Raw genomic sequence first — 16,473 nt, forward strand, 5'->3', positions numbered from 1 at the left:
ACCAGTAGGGCGGCTATAGCTAAAATCAAGTTAGAAAAAGAGTGGCCTGCGCTGAAGTGATATAGTTGATACAGAGAGAAATGAGCAAGATTATAATCTCAGTACAAAGCCAAATTGACTTAGCTGGTGAACTAGATATGAGATGTGAAGGAAAGAGAACAGTCATAGGTGACTGCTTGGCTTTTGGTTTGAATAACCTCATAGGAAGGGGTGTCATTTACTTGGATGGAGACGACTAGGGAAAAATGGCTTATCCGTTGATAAAAATGAACCTTGTTTTTGTTGTGTTAAATTTGAGGTGCCTAGTATACATTTTTCATGAAAATCTTAAGTAGCAGCTGGCTTTGCAAGTGTGGACCTCAGGAAAAGCTAGAGACCTACTATATGAATTTACTATTCATCTACACTTACATTTTCTTTAAAGCCATAATAGTAGGTGAAGTATGTGTACTTGGAGAAGAAAACGGATATAAGATACAATCAAGGGAGTCTGTGTAAACAGAGAAGAGAAAGAATATGAGGTCAACCTCTTGGCTAGTCTAACATTTAGGTTGGGGAAAAAGTTCAACAAAGAAGACTTAAGAAAGTGCAGTTAAAATATCAGAAAGTACATCAGAAGAGTGGGGTTTCTCAGAAACTTAAGAGACAAGAGATTTTGAAGAAGAAAGTAACCATCAATTGTGAAAATACTGTTTGAGTAAGGGAATCATTTGAGAAATGTGAGGACATAGAAAGCACTTATCTGATCTTGCAAGATGGAAGTCATTGTTAGTCAGGACAGGATATTTGGTGTGGTAGGAATTTCAGCCAGGCTAGGGTAGGTTCAGGAGAGTGTATGAGAGGAGATACATTAAGCACTGGCAGCAGTTTAGAAGAGAAGCAGATGAGACTAATGGGGCAGAAAAGGAAAAGGAGTCGTGGTCAAAAAAGGGACTCAGATGTGGGGAGAATTCAGCCGCTTTGCCTGCTGGTGGGCACAGTTCAGGAGAGAAGAGGAAATGGTGACGTAGGCGGGCATGGGGGTTGCTTTCAGGACAGAAGTCACTGGATGGGTCAGTAATTGGTTTTGGGAAATAGGGTTATTTTCATTTTCTCAGTTAATTAAATAAGTGAGATTATCGACTAAAAGGGAGAAAGCAGAGATGTTGGAGTTTTGAAGAGAGGTGTGATTAAAAACAGGGAAATTGAACTAATAAGGAAATTGTTCATGGTGAGCTGTTAGATATGGTAGTAGACTTTGGCACTGAAGATTCAATGGTCAGGACTTTAGAGATTTTAGGATGTATTAGATGATATTTGTCATTTTGCAAAGGCTTGAATTTGAGTCATCCACCAGAGAATGAAATTGTCTCACCTAGGTAATATATAAACTTCCATAATAATTCTTTTAAAAAGATTTTAAAAAACTGTAACAAATAAAAGCAAACATTTTCTTTTATATTCCCCCTAAAAAGAAAGCATAATATTGAGGTTGAATGTGAAGCAGATATCAAGGAATTTAAAAGAACAATGGCTCCTACTGAGATACTAATAGAAGTTTAGGGACATTAAAGAGTAAAATGTCTAGTTTAGTGATGATTTGACCCAGACATGAACAAGAATACCCCACTCCTTGTGATAAAGTATGACTGGAATGTTCTAGTCAGTGTTTCAACTACTCACATGGGGATAGTCTCAGGGATATGGCATGTGGCCTGACTAAAATGTGATTTGAGAGAAAATCAAGAGCTTAGCCAGTCAGTAGATTCACAAAGATCTTAGAATGTATCCCTCACTACATTCAGGATCTGCTTTAATTTCTGGCCCTCAGTTTTAATACCCATCATGTTTCTGGTTGTATTACAGGCTTGTACATTTAGGTAATAATCACAAAGTTACTGTGTCATCACCATTCTGAATAAGTAGAAAAATAATTGTTTTCTTTCTAGATTACTGAATATATTTAAAGTTAACAATCAACATTCATTTCATACTATAAATACCACTATCAAAATTTCTGTCATACGATCCTCAAATCAGCCCTGTCAATTATTATTATTATTTTGCTTGTATTCTTTTTTTTATTTTTTTATTTTTATTAGTTGGAGGCTAGTTACTTTACAATATTATTATTATTATTACTACTACTAATTGCCAAATTCAGACTTAAATTGAAGAAAGTAGGGAAAACCACTAGACCATTCAGGTATGCCCTAAATCAAATCCCTACACAGTGGAAGTGACAAATAGAGTCAAGGGATTAGATCTGATAGAGTGCCTGAAGAACTATGGATGGAGGTTCGTGATGTTGTACAGGAGGCAGTGATCAAGACCAGCCTCAAGAAAAAGAAATATGGAAAAGGCAAAATGGTTGTCCCAGGAGGCCTTACAAATAGCTGAGAGAGGAAAAGACACAAAAGGCAAAAGAGAAAAGGAAAGATGTAACTATTTGAGTGCAGAGTTCCAAAGAATAGCAAGAAGAGATAAGAAAGTCTTCCACAAGGATCAATGCAAAGAAATAGAGGAAAACAATAGAATGGGAAAGACTACAGATCTCTTCAAGATATTTTAGAGATACCAACGGAACATTTCATGCAAAGATGGGCACAATAAAGAACAGAGATGGTATGGATCTAACAGAAGCAGAAGATATCAGGAAGAGGTGGGAAGAATACACAGAAGAACTGTACAAAAAAGATCCTCATGACCCAGATAACCATGATGGCATGATGGCTCACCTAGAGCCAGGCATCCTGGAATGCGAAGTCAAGTGGGCCTTAGGAAGCCTCACTACGAACAAAGCTAGTGGAGGTGATAGAATTCCATTCGAGCTATTTCAAATCCTAAAAGATGATGCTATAAAAGTGCTGCACTCAATATGCCAACAAATTTGGAAAACTCAGCAGTGGCCACAGGACTGGAAAAGGTCAGTTTTCATTCCAGTCCCAAAGAAAGGCAATGCCAAAGAATGCTCAAACTACCACACAGTTGCACTCATCTCACATGCTAGCAAAGTAATGCTCAAAATTCTCTAAGCCAGGCTTAAATAGTATATGAACTGTGAACTTCCAGATGTTCAAGCTGGATTTAGAAAAGGCAGAGGAACCAGATATCAAAATTGCCAAAATCTGCTGGTTCATTGAAAAAGCAAGAGAGTTCCAGAGAAACATCTATTTTTGCTTTATTGACTATATCAAATCTTTGACTGTGTGGATCACCACAATCTGTGGAAAATTCTGAAAGAGATGGGAATACCAGACCACCCAACCTGCCTTCTGAGAAATCTGTAAGCAGGTCAGGTTCCTGACCTGGACATGGTACAACAGACTGGTTCTAAATAGGGAAAGGAGTACGTCAAGGCTGTATATTGTCACCCTGCTTATTTAACTTATATGCAGAGTGAAAGTGAAGTCACTCAGTCATGTCCTACTCTTTGTGACTCCATGGACTGTAGCCTACCAGGCTTCTCTGTCCATGGGATTTTCCAGGAGAGAGTACTGGAGTAGATTGCCATTTCCTTCTCCAGGGGATCTTCCTGACCCCCAGGGATCGAACCCTGGTCTTCCGGATTGCAGGTAGACGCTTTACCCTCTGAGCTACTGGGGAAGTTCCATGTGAAAGTCACTCAGTCCTATCTGACTTTTTGCGACACCATGGATTAGTTCTCGAGGCCAGATTACTGAAGTGGGTAGCTTTTCCCCTTTTCTAGCAGATCTTCCCAACCCAGGAATCGTACCGGGGTATCCTGCATTGCAGGCAGTTTCTTTACCAACTGAGCTCTCAGGGAAGCACCCATGTATATGTATGGGGAGAGTACATATGAAGTAGATCATGTGAAGTGTCGAACTGGATGAAACACAAACTGGAAATCAAGATTGCTGGGAGAAATATCAATTACCTCAGATATGCAGATGATATCACTCTTACGGCAGAAAGCTCAGAGGAACTAAAGAGACTCTTGATGAAAGTGAAAGAGGAGAGTAAAAATGTTGGCTTAAAACTGAACATTCAGAAGACTAAGACCCCCATCACTTCATGGCAAATAGATGGGGGAACAATGGAAACAGTGAGAGACTTTATTTTGGGGGGCTCTAAAATCACTGCCGATGATGACTGCAGTCATGAAATTAACAGACGCTTGCTCTTTGGAAAGAAAGTTATGACCAACCTAGACAGCATATTAAAAAGCAGAGACATTACTTTGCCAACAAAGGTCCGTCTAGTCAAAGCTATGGTTTTTCCAGTAGTCATGTATGGATGTGAGAGTTGGACTATAAAGAAAGCTGAGCACCGAAAAATTGATGCTTTTGAACTGTGGTGTTGGCAAAGACTCTTGAGAGACCCTTGGAAGCAAGGAGATTGAACCAGTCCATCCTAAAGGAAATCAACCCTGAATATTCATTGGAAGAACTGATGCTGAAGCTGAAACTCCAATACTTTGGCCACCTGATGAGAAGAACTGACTCATTGGAAAAGACACTGATGCTGAGAATGATTGAAGGCAGGAGGAGAAGGGACGACAGAGGATGAGATGGTTGGATGGCATCACCGACTGGATGGACTTGAGTTTGAATAAACTCTGGGAGTTGGTGATGGACAAGGAAGCCTGGCGTGCTGCAGTCCATGGGGTCTCAGAGATGGACACGACTGAGTGACTGAACTGTACTACTACTAATAATGGTAGTGAAATTTAAAGAGATTTGGTGATTCATCTTTGCTTATGCAGCTGGGGAAGAAGCAAAAGTAGAACCAGAAACCAAGTTTTCAGATTCCAAAGATGCCCACTGTGTAGCCTTCCAAAATATTAATGATCTTAAATATTGCATCCTTTATTAAGATTTTTCGGGCCAGGAAATTTCTCAGCTAAGTTTTGTGCTTAGTTGTGATATTTTTCCTGTTTTAAAATCTTATTTTGTAAGTGATGAAATAAGGGTTTATAATAGAGGGAATCTTCAGAAACCGTAAATAATCTCTGAGTGAGATTCTTACAAGTCATCCAGTACCCACTCCCCCGTTGCATGTTAGAAAACTAAGTCCCAGAAAAATTAGAAGACTTTTACAATGTCATTGAAATGGTTGCTTAGATTACAGCGGGGATTATATTTCTTGACAGCCATCTCAGTGTGTTTTCCATTGTGTTACACTGTCTGTAGAATCTTAACTTCAAAAACCTCAAGTCTGAGAGCTGGAAAGGGCTCTAGATATTGAGCTTCACCCTTCTCTTTTTATGAAGGAGAAAATACAGATCCAGAAGATTAAATTGTTACTGCAAAGTTATCTACTGAGTGTAATAAGTTAGTATGGAACCGTGCCTGCTTCAGTTTCCACTGAGGTACCCTAAGGAAAAGTATTGGATGACAGATAGTGTGGACAACTTATGTCCTTGTCTTCATATCCTAATTTTTTAAAGGAAATAGAACCCAAAAACCGTGACTCTTGCACCCCTCTGCCAAATCAAGGGCATAAAAACAATACCAGAGACCTTGGAAAGGGACTGTAAGGAGATCTCTTTGTAGAAAGTTGATGATTTGCTTTGAGCCCTCAAAGTTAAATTTTGGAGCACGCTAATTTCGAAGCCCAAGCCTTGGGTGATCTTTGAGAGAACCTCTTGATGTGATACCACTAGATGCAGAAGAACACTGCCTTGGCTCTGCTTAAACTTTCAGAGTTCTCACAGAACATACCACCACTTCTTGTGAATCAGATATGGTCCATTTAAAGCAAAGGAGCCAACATGAGACTTTTGGCTCCTGCCCCACAGCGCCACACAAGGGGCAGAAGACCTCGGCAGCGGAAGAAAGAAGATGCACTGTGGAATGTCCCTCTGCCCACCAGCATAGAGGTCCATTTCCCCAGGGATTTGGGCTCTTTGGGACTCAGGAGCCCACGAGGGAAACTCCGCAAGGCCCAATAGAAGCTGACTTCTGTCTTCCTTCAAGGCCAGAGAAAACTGTCAGCCTGAGATGGCACCAGTCCAAATAAGAACCATCTGATCTCTTCATTCACTGCAGCTAGTGAGTGTAGGAAAATCTTGACCAGGACAGGTGGAGGGCAGAACACCCAACTCCGTGAAGCAGATCTGGGTTGAAGTTTTAGTGATCAGAATGTATCAGTAGATACTCTGTATACTGAAATGAAACTGTTTTTTGACTTACCAATATTTTAAGATGTTGTGTTATCTAAGAATGAGTGGGAACAAAAGCCCTGTGACTGTCAGAATTTTCATCAGGAGTAGGGAATTTCTGGCCAGAGGAATCTGGTGGGCTAGATTCCTAGCCCTACAGTTCGCAGGATTGCAAAGAGTCAGGCACAACTGAGTGGACTAAACCTTACTTTCTTGGGGAAGGATACATCTAGGAGAAGACAGAACTGAAATTGCATTTTGTTCACAGTCTGTGGGTCAGCATGCTGGGACTACAGGAATCATCACACAGTCTTCCTTGCGCTCAGCTGTCTCCAAATGAAAGATGTGAGAACTGAAAGAAGAACAGATTTGTTTGGCTTTTATGACTACTTGTCACAGAAAATTAAGAAAATATTCTTATCTTGAGAGTTTTTTTTTTTTTTTTTTAATTTCACTGCAGAGCAGATTTTCAGGAATGTTTGATGAAGAATGAATGGATGACATAAAGCGGTGCTATCACCGAGAGGCCTGAGATGGGGAGACGAGCAGAAACAGCTGCAGATGCTAATGCCAATCAGAAATGAAGCTAACGTCTGGGGCACCAAGGGAAGAAAAACACAAACATTGCGCTGTGTGCCAAGACCAGCCACTGGGCGCATCCTAGTTGTGTTTAGGACTCCAGCAGCGAAATGTAAATATGGGTCAGCCGAGCTATTTTACCTAGGCCAACTTAGATACACAGTGTGTATCCAGGCTTTCAATCAGAGAAAGAACACATGGAGCTTGCTGGCCTGTTTTGAAGGCTGTGGAACCCACCATAAATCTTGTCCTTTCCATCTCAGAAGGATCAACAGTGGCAGCAGGAGCCCTGCCTTTTTCCCACCACAACTGGCTCTAGCATATGCTCAAAATCATCACCCCTGCCTTGCACTCTCAGAACTGGACTGCAGCCACCAGCAAGGCTTCTTTCGGACTTTGAGTCCAATTACAGCACTTCTGCCAGCCTGAAGGGCTGGAGGCTTACAATGAGTGACTCTTAGCGAAGGTCCAAGTGTCAGCAGATTGATCCGTCTCACAGACTGGCTGAAGAACTTGTTTGGGGATGCAGGTTTTTATTCTTAGGCAGAACCCAGTATCCTTATGACACAGGCAGCATTAATGCCACATCCCTTGTGCCACGTCATGGTGTCTTTCAGTAATAAAATTGGACAGAAACATATAGAAAAGATATGACGACAAATCATAAAGAAAGCAACCAACCTGACTTGATGGTCCAGTGGTTGAGAATCCTTCTGCTAATGCAGGGGACATGCGTTCAATCCCTGGTCTGGGAAGATCTGACATGCCACAGAGAAACTAAGCCCATACACCACACCTGCTGCACCCCACGAGAGAGTAGCCCCCACTCCCTGCACAAGGCAAGGAAGACCCAACCCAGCCACAAATAATACATAAATAAAAGCAAACAACCATGTTTTGGAATTGGATTGAAGGATATTAGAAAGAGAAACTATTCTTTACATATTTATAGATCAGCCATAGGATGGTGTTATAAAATCTTACGCATGATGAACACAGTGGAGCCTAAAGAATAGTTAGGTTTCAAATGATTCCTTTTAGACTTTCATGGAAACTCTTCAATCATATGGATTGTTGCAAAAGTTGTATTTCTTTCCTTGATGAATTTAGTCACCCTTTAACTATATTTCAAGCATGTTTTTAGTTAATCTACCCTCAGCCAATGCCCTTCCTTGTCACACTGCCAGCCATTTCAGGTTTTGTTATATTGAAATATGAGCACTTAACAATTGATGCTTTTGAATTGTGGTGTTGGAGAAGACTCTTGAGAGGCCCCTTGGACTGCAAGGAGATCAAACCAGTCAATCCTAATGGAAATCAACCCTGAATATTCACTGGAAGGATTGTTGTTGAAGCTGAAACTCCAATACTTTGACTATGATAAGAAGAGCCAACTCATTAGAAAAGACCCTGATGCTGGGGAAGATTGAAGGCAGGAGGGGAAGGGGACGGCAGAGGATGAGATGGCTGGATGGCATCACCGACTCAATGGACATGGGTTTGGGCAAACTCTTGGAGATAGTGAAGGACATGCTGCAATCCATGGAGTTGCAAAGAGTCAGACACAACTGAATAATAAACAATGTATTACTATAAAACATATATGGTGGGAAAAAATGTAGAAATGTGCAGTGCTATTTAAAAATTTTTCTCAATCCTTTTATTTGGTAGTCTGCAAATATGACCACAGTTCTCCTCTCATTCCTGTATCCAGAGTCTTCACAATGTGACTTTACAGCATCTGTTTCCCCACTTTTGAAATCTCAGCTGACTGTGTAGCTTTCTTTGGCCAGTAGAATGCATAGTGTGCCTGCTCTAAGTCTAAGGGCCTCAGAGGCTGTTTCTGTCACCCTGGCCAATAATATGTCAGTTGGCACACATGTGAATAAGGCCATCCAAATTTGGTGAGTGGCTGACCCACCCGCCAACTGTAGCAGCATGAGTGAGCCAAGTGGAGATTAGCTAACTAGCCACCTTACACACAGAACTGTGAGCCAAGAGAAGTTACTGCTCTGAACCACTAAGTGTTGTGTGGTTTATTATGTAGTAATAATTGGTATATCTTGTTATGTCATTTGTGGAGTTCTTTTTTCCCTCATTTTTATAAGCCCACATTCCTGGCAGAAAGCTCTGATGTTGTCTAGACGCTGACTGTTGGAAGAGACCACAGCTAATGGTGGAGATTGTCTCTCTGTACTGTTGCTCTGCTTTACTATAACTTTGAGAATCTTCTGCCTCTTACATATGATTATTTCTGTAACTACAACAGAGAAAGGAAAGAGCAGAAAAGAATCCCTTGTTCCTCTAGTTTCCAGCTATTATATCACTGGCCATTGGGGGTTAAGCATACAAGTGTACCATCTAACCTAGTTCGGGCTCATGACCTTTGAGGGTAGTGAAGTGTCCGTTTTCAACCTTGTATTCCACCTAGCCCTTAGCCCGTGTGTTAATACACGGTAGTGGCTCAGACACAGTTCCATGAAATTAAACTGAAATCATTTGAATCCTTAACTATAATAAGGGAGGACATAGTACCTTATTCGTCCAGCAGATGCGTTCTAGTTTCACACACATTATCCAGCTTTCTGAACAGTCTGAAATATTTAGGATTGCCTGACAGATTTGGTCAGGACTGTGCAAGATACATTAACTCTTGTGGAATGTTCAGTCTAAGTTTAGGAAAAATTCCCAAATCCCAGAGAATGGTATCTGCAGATACTCTTGAGTAGACCCAGATAAACCCAGGGGGCTCCTAGAAGGGTCTGGACTGAAGAAGAAAGCTGTCAGCCACTGCTCATTTGTTAAGCCCTAAATGTGTGAATTAAAATTTTGGGGGGTCCAGGATCTATGATCTGAGAACGTATTATTTCCCAGACCTTATGAACTCAGTATCCTAGAGAGCAGACAGCTTTTCCAGGCTAGCACAGGAGAGCTACTCCATAGTATGATAATCAATATCTTTATTCAGGAAGTAGCCTATGAGATTCCCCCCTGATGAGAGCCCTCTCACCTCATTATTCATCACAGCCTCCTCCATATGCCTCAGCTCTTCTGAGCACTTCCTTCTGTTTCCTACTTCTGTTCTTTGTGCTTTATTCCTGCCTAGACTATAAAAATTCTTTTAAAAGTTCTGATGGTGGTCACCTTTTCAACTTTTAAAACTCAAGTGCATCCTCTTTTGTAAAACCCTTCCCAACTGTATCTCTTCACATTCTTCTCTTAAATAAGACTTCTCTCTCTCATGATGATTTTTTTCTGTGAGTGTGTGTGCAATATTTTGTCATTGCCTTTGGATATTTTTGCAAGAGTCTGTGACCAGATTTTCACCTCTTTAAAGGCAGAAACAATTACTTACCTATATTTATATAAACTTTCACATTAGTGACTGCTTCATACTGATATTCAATGAATATCTATTGAAAAATGTGTAAAGAAATATTATTGTCTAGCATTCTGCTTTTTTGAAGTGGTTAGTAAATCATTCTAAACATATACCCTTTCAAGTTTGATGGGTTTAAATAAGTATTATTTGATTATTTTTTGTTTGATTATTTTGTTTGTTACTTAACATCTCCATAGTGGAAGGACAAAGTCTTATGAGCAGCAGTGTTTTATATCTAAGGGAATATATTTTTTTCTTTAGTCAGAAGTTTGTGCTTTAAGCCAATAATGAAACAGAAGATCAGTTACATTGCTGACTCATGGTTTATTCACTTGGAAATTTTATTAATGGAGTGCAATTGTATATGTAAGAAATTGTGAGCAGTATGTAAGCAGCGTATATAATTATGCATATATATGAAACTAAGAGTAGGAATAAATAATAATTTTTAAAAATTATATAGGAAAAATAACTTATTTAAAAAAGCACACTGAAACAGGAAAAAAATATACCATATGGCTTATATCAGTAAGTTACTAAATCACTGTGATCAAGTTTAAATTTTCTTCATTTTAGTTTTTTAATATAAAAAATAAGGGCAATAATAAATAGTTACAGTCCTCCAGAGACTGCAAACTGGAATGAGAAAATACAGAGTAATCATTTTGATCACTTTAGGAAAATACCAAGCAGCAATCACAGTATAAATAATATATTTTAGCTTAAAAATCAATGTGTGATGAATTGAGCTGACACTCAGACATTAATACTTTAGGATATCTCAAAGCCTCTCATGCATACGATCCATGTAATAAAAGCTGATTCATTCTCACTCTTGGCAAACCTGAGAAACATGTCAGTATCTTAAACAGAGAGTAAAGGAAGTGACCGAAATATTTTAGGTATAGAAACCTTCTCAAGAGGAATAAGAAAAATTCTTGTGTCTGAATTATTTAGTTTGGCTTTTTAACATTGGTCAGATTTCCTGAATAACTTTTCAACTCCTACTACATGTATATTAATACATGTATCAACATATAGGAGTGGCCAGAAACACTGGGGGTAGAACAGAGAGTAGAAAGAAGGGAGAAGCCATGCTGTTCCTAGCTCGCTTTTCCCATCTTCCAGAGGCTTTTCTGCAGAATCTACACTATCTTGTGGCTCCCCTAGGACCGACTCAGCTGCACCCTTGAAAGTTTCACTACCCACCAGATGGATCGTGGATGTGCAATCACCAATGAGAGCTTAAATTAAAAAGAAAATCACCAGAATCAGATGAAAAAATGATTTCTCCTCTTGCCAGCCAAACATGTTGCACTGTTGTCTGAACTGCCAGTACTTCTACCCACATGTGACTTTCCTGTCACAGCTTTCAAGATATAAAACCAGTTTACTGTTGATTTCTTACAAGATAAGGGAAGAAATCTCTCAGAATTTCAATGTCTAGGAGATATTAGTACATCTTTTTATCTCTTCCTAAACTGAGGTGAAGGTGCTTGAAGACAAGCACTCTGTCTTTACTATCACACTGTATACCCTTGTACATGGCAGTACAAAAAGCAGATTATCACCACCCATGGAGGGTTAATATACCTCGTGTCCTTTTTAATTATATGGGCCCTATAAAGAAAGATTACCATATTAAAAAGCAGAGACATTACTTTGTCAACAAAGGCCCGTCTGGTCAAGGCTATGGTTCTTCCAGTAGTCATGTATGGATGTGAGAGTTGGACTGTGAAGAAACCTGAGCGCCAAAGAATTGATGCTTTTGAACTGTGCTGTTGGAGAAGACTCTTGAGAGTCCATTGGACTGCAAGGAGATCCAACCTAAAGGAAATCAGTCCTGGGTGTTCATTGGAAGGACTGATGTTGAAGGTGAAACTCCAGTATTTTGGCCACCTGATGCAAATAGCTGACTCATTTGAAAAGACCCTGATGCTGGGAAAGATTGAGGGCAGGAGGAGAAGGGGATGACAGAGGATGAGATGGATGGCATCCCCGGACCCAGTGGACATGAGTTTGGGTAAACTCTGGGAGTTGGTGATGGACAGGGAGGCCTGGCGTGCTGTGGTTCATGGGGTCACAAAGAGTCAGACATGAATGAGCAACTGAACTGAACTGATAAAGAAAGAAGAAAGATACCTCCTCAAGATTCTGTAGCACTTCATAACCATGGCTCCATGAAATAAAGAGATCAGATAAGTATTGAAAAAGGTTAACTTTTGATAGGGTTGATTATAACAGTATGACAAACTCAGAAAAAAAATTAGATTATTTATAACTTTTATCATGTACATAGTTTTTGTATATTCATCAGTATAGTTGCATTTAAGCAAAATTTAATTGTAGTATCTGCTATTTCAAGAGCGTTTCTTAATTGCTAAGATTCCGCAAGCTCTTGAATCTTATTTTTTTTAAATGTATTTTATTGAAGTATAGTTGATTTACAAAACTGTGTTAATTTCTGATATACAGCAAAATGATTTGGTTATATGTATATTTATTCTTTCTTATATTGTTTTCTATTATGGTTTATTGCAGGATATTAAATAGAGTTCTTTGTGCTATACCGAAGGATCATGTTGTTTATTCTTTCTCTATATAATAGTTTACATCTGCTAATCACAAAATTCCAGTCCGTTCTGTCTCCAACTCTCCCTTCCCCTTGGCAACCACAGTCTCTTCTTTGTATCTGTGAGTCTGTTTCTATTTCATAGATAAGTTCATTTGTGTCATATTTTAGATTCCATATATAAGTGATGACATACAGTATTTTTCTTTCTTTTTCTGACTTCACTTAGTAAGATAACCTCTAGGTTCATTCATGTTGCTGCAAATGGCATTATATTATTCTTTTTTTATGGCTGAGTAGTATTCTGTTGTATATACATGTACTACATCTTTTTATCCATTTATCTGTTAATGGACGTTTTAGGTTGCTTCCATATCTTCGCTATTGTACATAATGCTGCTGTAAACCCTGGAGTGCATGTACCCTTCCAAATTATAATTTTCTCTGGATATATGTCCAGAGTGGGGTTGCTGGATTATATGGCAACTCATTTTTTTGTTTGATAAGGAACCTCCATAATGTTTTCCATAGAGGCTGTGCCAGTTTACTGAATGTTGCCTTTTACATATATACAAAAGATACTCAACTCCACTTAGACATTTTGTCATGTTGTTATTTTTCTGTGAAATTAAGAGCCATTTCAATAGTGCAGGTTTTCATAATCTCTGCCTATTTCCTTTTCTCTGTTTGTGGGAGATCCAGTAGTCCATTCAGGCATCCTTCCCTCTCAGAATGGCACTTTTCAGAGGATGATAATCTCTAGATCTGTTGACCATTAAATATTTCCTATAGGCCCTTAGTTTGAAGCACAGAAATAGTAGTAATTATCGGAAAGGATCATTTAAAATTCAGTGGCACTAAATATCAGTTGATCAACAGAAAGAAATAATATTTGTGATGTATTTCCTGATGCCTGCTGCAGGTCTCATCTCTAGATCTTCATTGCTCTTATGGGAGCCCCTAGCCATGTGTGGCAGTTAAGCATGTGCAGTGTGGCAAGTCCAAACTGAAATGCACTGCAGGTATTACATACTAGACTTCAAAAATTTAGTACCAAAAAATGTAAAGCTGCTCATCAATCATTTTTATATTGATTACAATTTGAACTAACAATATTTTGGATATATTGTGCTAAGTAGACTATATTAAAATTGCTTTCACCTAATTTTTAATGTGGATACTATAAAATTAAAATTACCTATGTTATTCACATTTGTGACTCATTGTATTTATGTTACTGTCACAATTCTAAAAAAGATTCCTTTTAAGTCTCGGACACCTTCTAAAATCAACAGTAGAGTGCACATTCCTGTTAATCCTGTCCATGGTTTACAGGTTAAGAATTTCATGCTACAAATAATATTCAGTCAAACACAAACGAAATGCCATTTGGTTCTCCTAACTCAGCATTTTGCTCTGCTAACTCGGCAACTTGCTTCTCTGAATTGCATTTGGATTACAATAGACATGGGTTTTGGAATGATATCAGAAATATTTTAAGTTCTTTATTGTATTTACCGAGGGTATTGTTAAGATGTTGATCACTGCCTTATGATGTTCCAGAGACATACCTCATTTCATATTACAGATGCATTCCTAAGAGGTTGTGGACAAATAATCTTGTAACTTTTAAGTATGTTCTAACTTGACAAACTAATATTTAAAGGTAACCTCTAATAAATCATTTGGTCAATTAAATGAGAAAATTAATTACTTTGTTGCCCATTATTTGACCAAAACTTTCATTTAATCTTGAAAAAAATTAGGATAATTCCCAAATATCTCAAATATAACATGTCTTTTGAAAAAAGTAAAGTTGATTCTTGCCTCATCTAAATTCCTTTCTGATGACTAATAACTTCTACAACTCGGTTGAATCAAGAATGCTGAAGTACAGAAAGTTTTCAGGTTTCATTGATTTTCATTTATTTGTCATAGTAGTAGCAGCTTGTAGTCAATGATCTTTGAAGTTCCTCTTACTTCTAATTTTCTTTGACATTTTCTTCTGAATCCCAATGTTTAATATATTGAGTATTCTTAAAGCAGAATACGTAATAGTTAGTGTTGTTTGTGATTCAAGAGTAAACTGTACTCCTCAGTATTGTTTCTCTGTTGCATTGAAATAATTATGTAATCCTCTTCGTATTAAGGAGTGTTTGGTTTCATATTTTATTTTGAACACTGACACTTGCAACATGTCTGTAGTGTTAGCAGAGTACTCAAGTCTTAAAAGTAAGGAATCCGAAGCATATGGTGATTAAAAACTTTTCATTTATTCCACTTCTATTTTTTTAAATATTTATTGCTATCTTTTATCTTTCTCCTCCCATTATCAATTCTGAATCTCTCCAAGGAATTTATTTAAATTTTTAGAACTACAAAACATCTTTTCTAACCTCTATTGTAGAGTATTCACTGCTTTCAAAGGAAGAGTGATTAAAAATTTTTTTAATAGAGTAATCATTATAAAACATTGTACTTTAAAACTTTTAAGAGTTGTCTTTTAGAAAAAAAATTATAGCCAGCAGTGAGTTCTCCCCAAGAGCGAAGGTTTGGAACACACCAGTAAGTGGTAGCATATTGTCTCAATCATGAAGCCTCATTTGACTTGACTTGTGTAGTAACTTCTGGATTTGCTGGCATGGTGGTAGCAGTGATGGTGCTGATGACAGTGGTAGCGACAGTTCCTCTAGGTTCGCAAGGACCTCAGAGTTCACCTGGCTAGAGAGAGACTGCCCCTGAAAGCCTCACAGACTGTGGGTTTCACCATAAATTTGTATGCAGGGTACAGGATTGCTTTTGATGGGAAGGGTACCTGTGAGGACTTCCCAGAGCCGATGATGAAACATGACAAAACATTCTTTTACATTTGAGTTTTTAAGACATAAATGATTCTTAAAGTCTGACAAATGTTTAATTTTCTTCAGATATTTTTTTTGTTGTTGGTTGAGAGTAAATTTAGCATAACAAGCTTTCAAGAATATCTGAGAGTTTATAGTTGTGGGTGAAAAGAGTCTGTTAATACTAAGAGGAGAAGATTTTACAAGTTCAGAATCAAGGAAGCATTGGCCATCATTTGTGATGTGCCACAAGGAGCAGTCACAGAACTATATCTGCTTCCTGCCCTAAGAAGTCCCAACCTGTCCTCTAACCTGAAAGGAGCTTCTAATTCCAGATGAGAATCAGGCACAATTGTTTGGTACTTGTCCATAGTCAACAGATCAGTAAAAACTGCATTGTTCTAGTGATTAAAGAGAAACAGTACCATTTCCCGGCTTTCCGACCCGAACAGGCAACACAGAAACATCAGTCTGCGGTCTCACGTGATGTTCCAGCACACTGAAAGTGGCCTTACTTGCATGTTTGAGAAACCAAGTCATGCTGCATTTACTGATATTAATTGTCAAAAGATATGGTGAATGGCCAGGGGATTCAGTATGGTTTTGCATCAATTATTGCATAAATCATACAGCTGTTACATATTGGTTTTCTGCCAGTGAAGAAAGTAAAAATTAGCTGGGGAAAGAAAAAAAGAAGAAAACAGTGTTGTATAACATTGTGTTCCCATGATGACTTCTGAAACGTGTTTGCTACAAAGAGCTTTTGAAACCACAGCAACGTGATTTTTTTTTTCTTAGAAATACCAAAGATAGTGATCTAAACACAAGTTTCAAAATGTGGTTCCCTAATTTCTCTCCCCCCTCCAAACATCATAATGTCTTTCTTAGGTATAGCTTTCTGGTTTGGGGAAGAGGGACACTGGAATATGTCAGCCATAAAGAACAATTCTTGACTTAACTAATAGGTTGAATTTGAGGCAGGATGGAATTACTCCCT

The 16,473-nt window shown here is 38.5% G+C and overlaps 1 pseudogene; it reads right to left on the minus strand.

Moving 5' to 3' along the window:
- LOC136152328 (large ribosomal subunit protein uL22-like) overlaps positions 1-16,016 on the minus strand; it is a 28,002-nt pseudogene extending 11,986 nt beyond the window's left edge.
- Positions 16,017-16,473: the final 457 nt, after the last annotated feature.

This window comes from Muntiacus reevesi, chromosome 21 (assembly GCF_963930625.1).
Source record: "Muntiacus reevesi chromosome 21, mMunRee1.1, whole genome shotgun sequence".
Taxonomy (NCBI): Eukaryota; Metazoa; Chordata; class Mammalia; order Artiodactyla; family Cervidae; genus Muntiacus; species Muntiacus reevesi.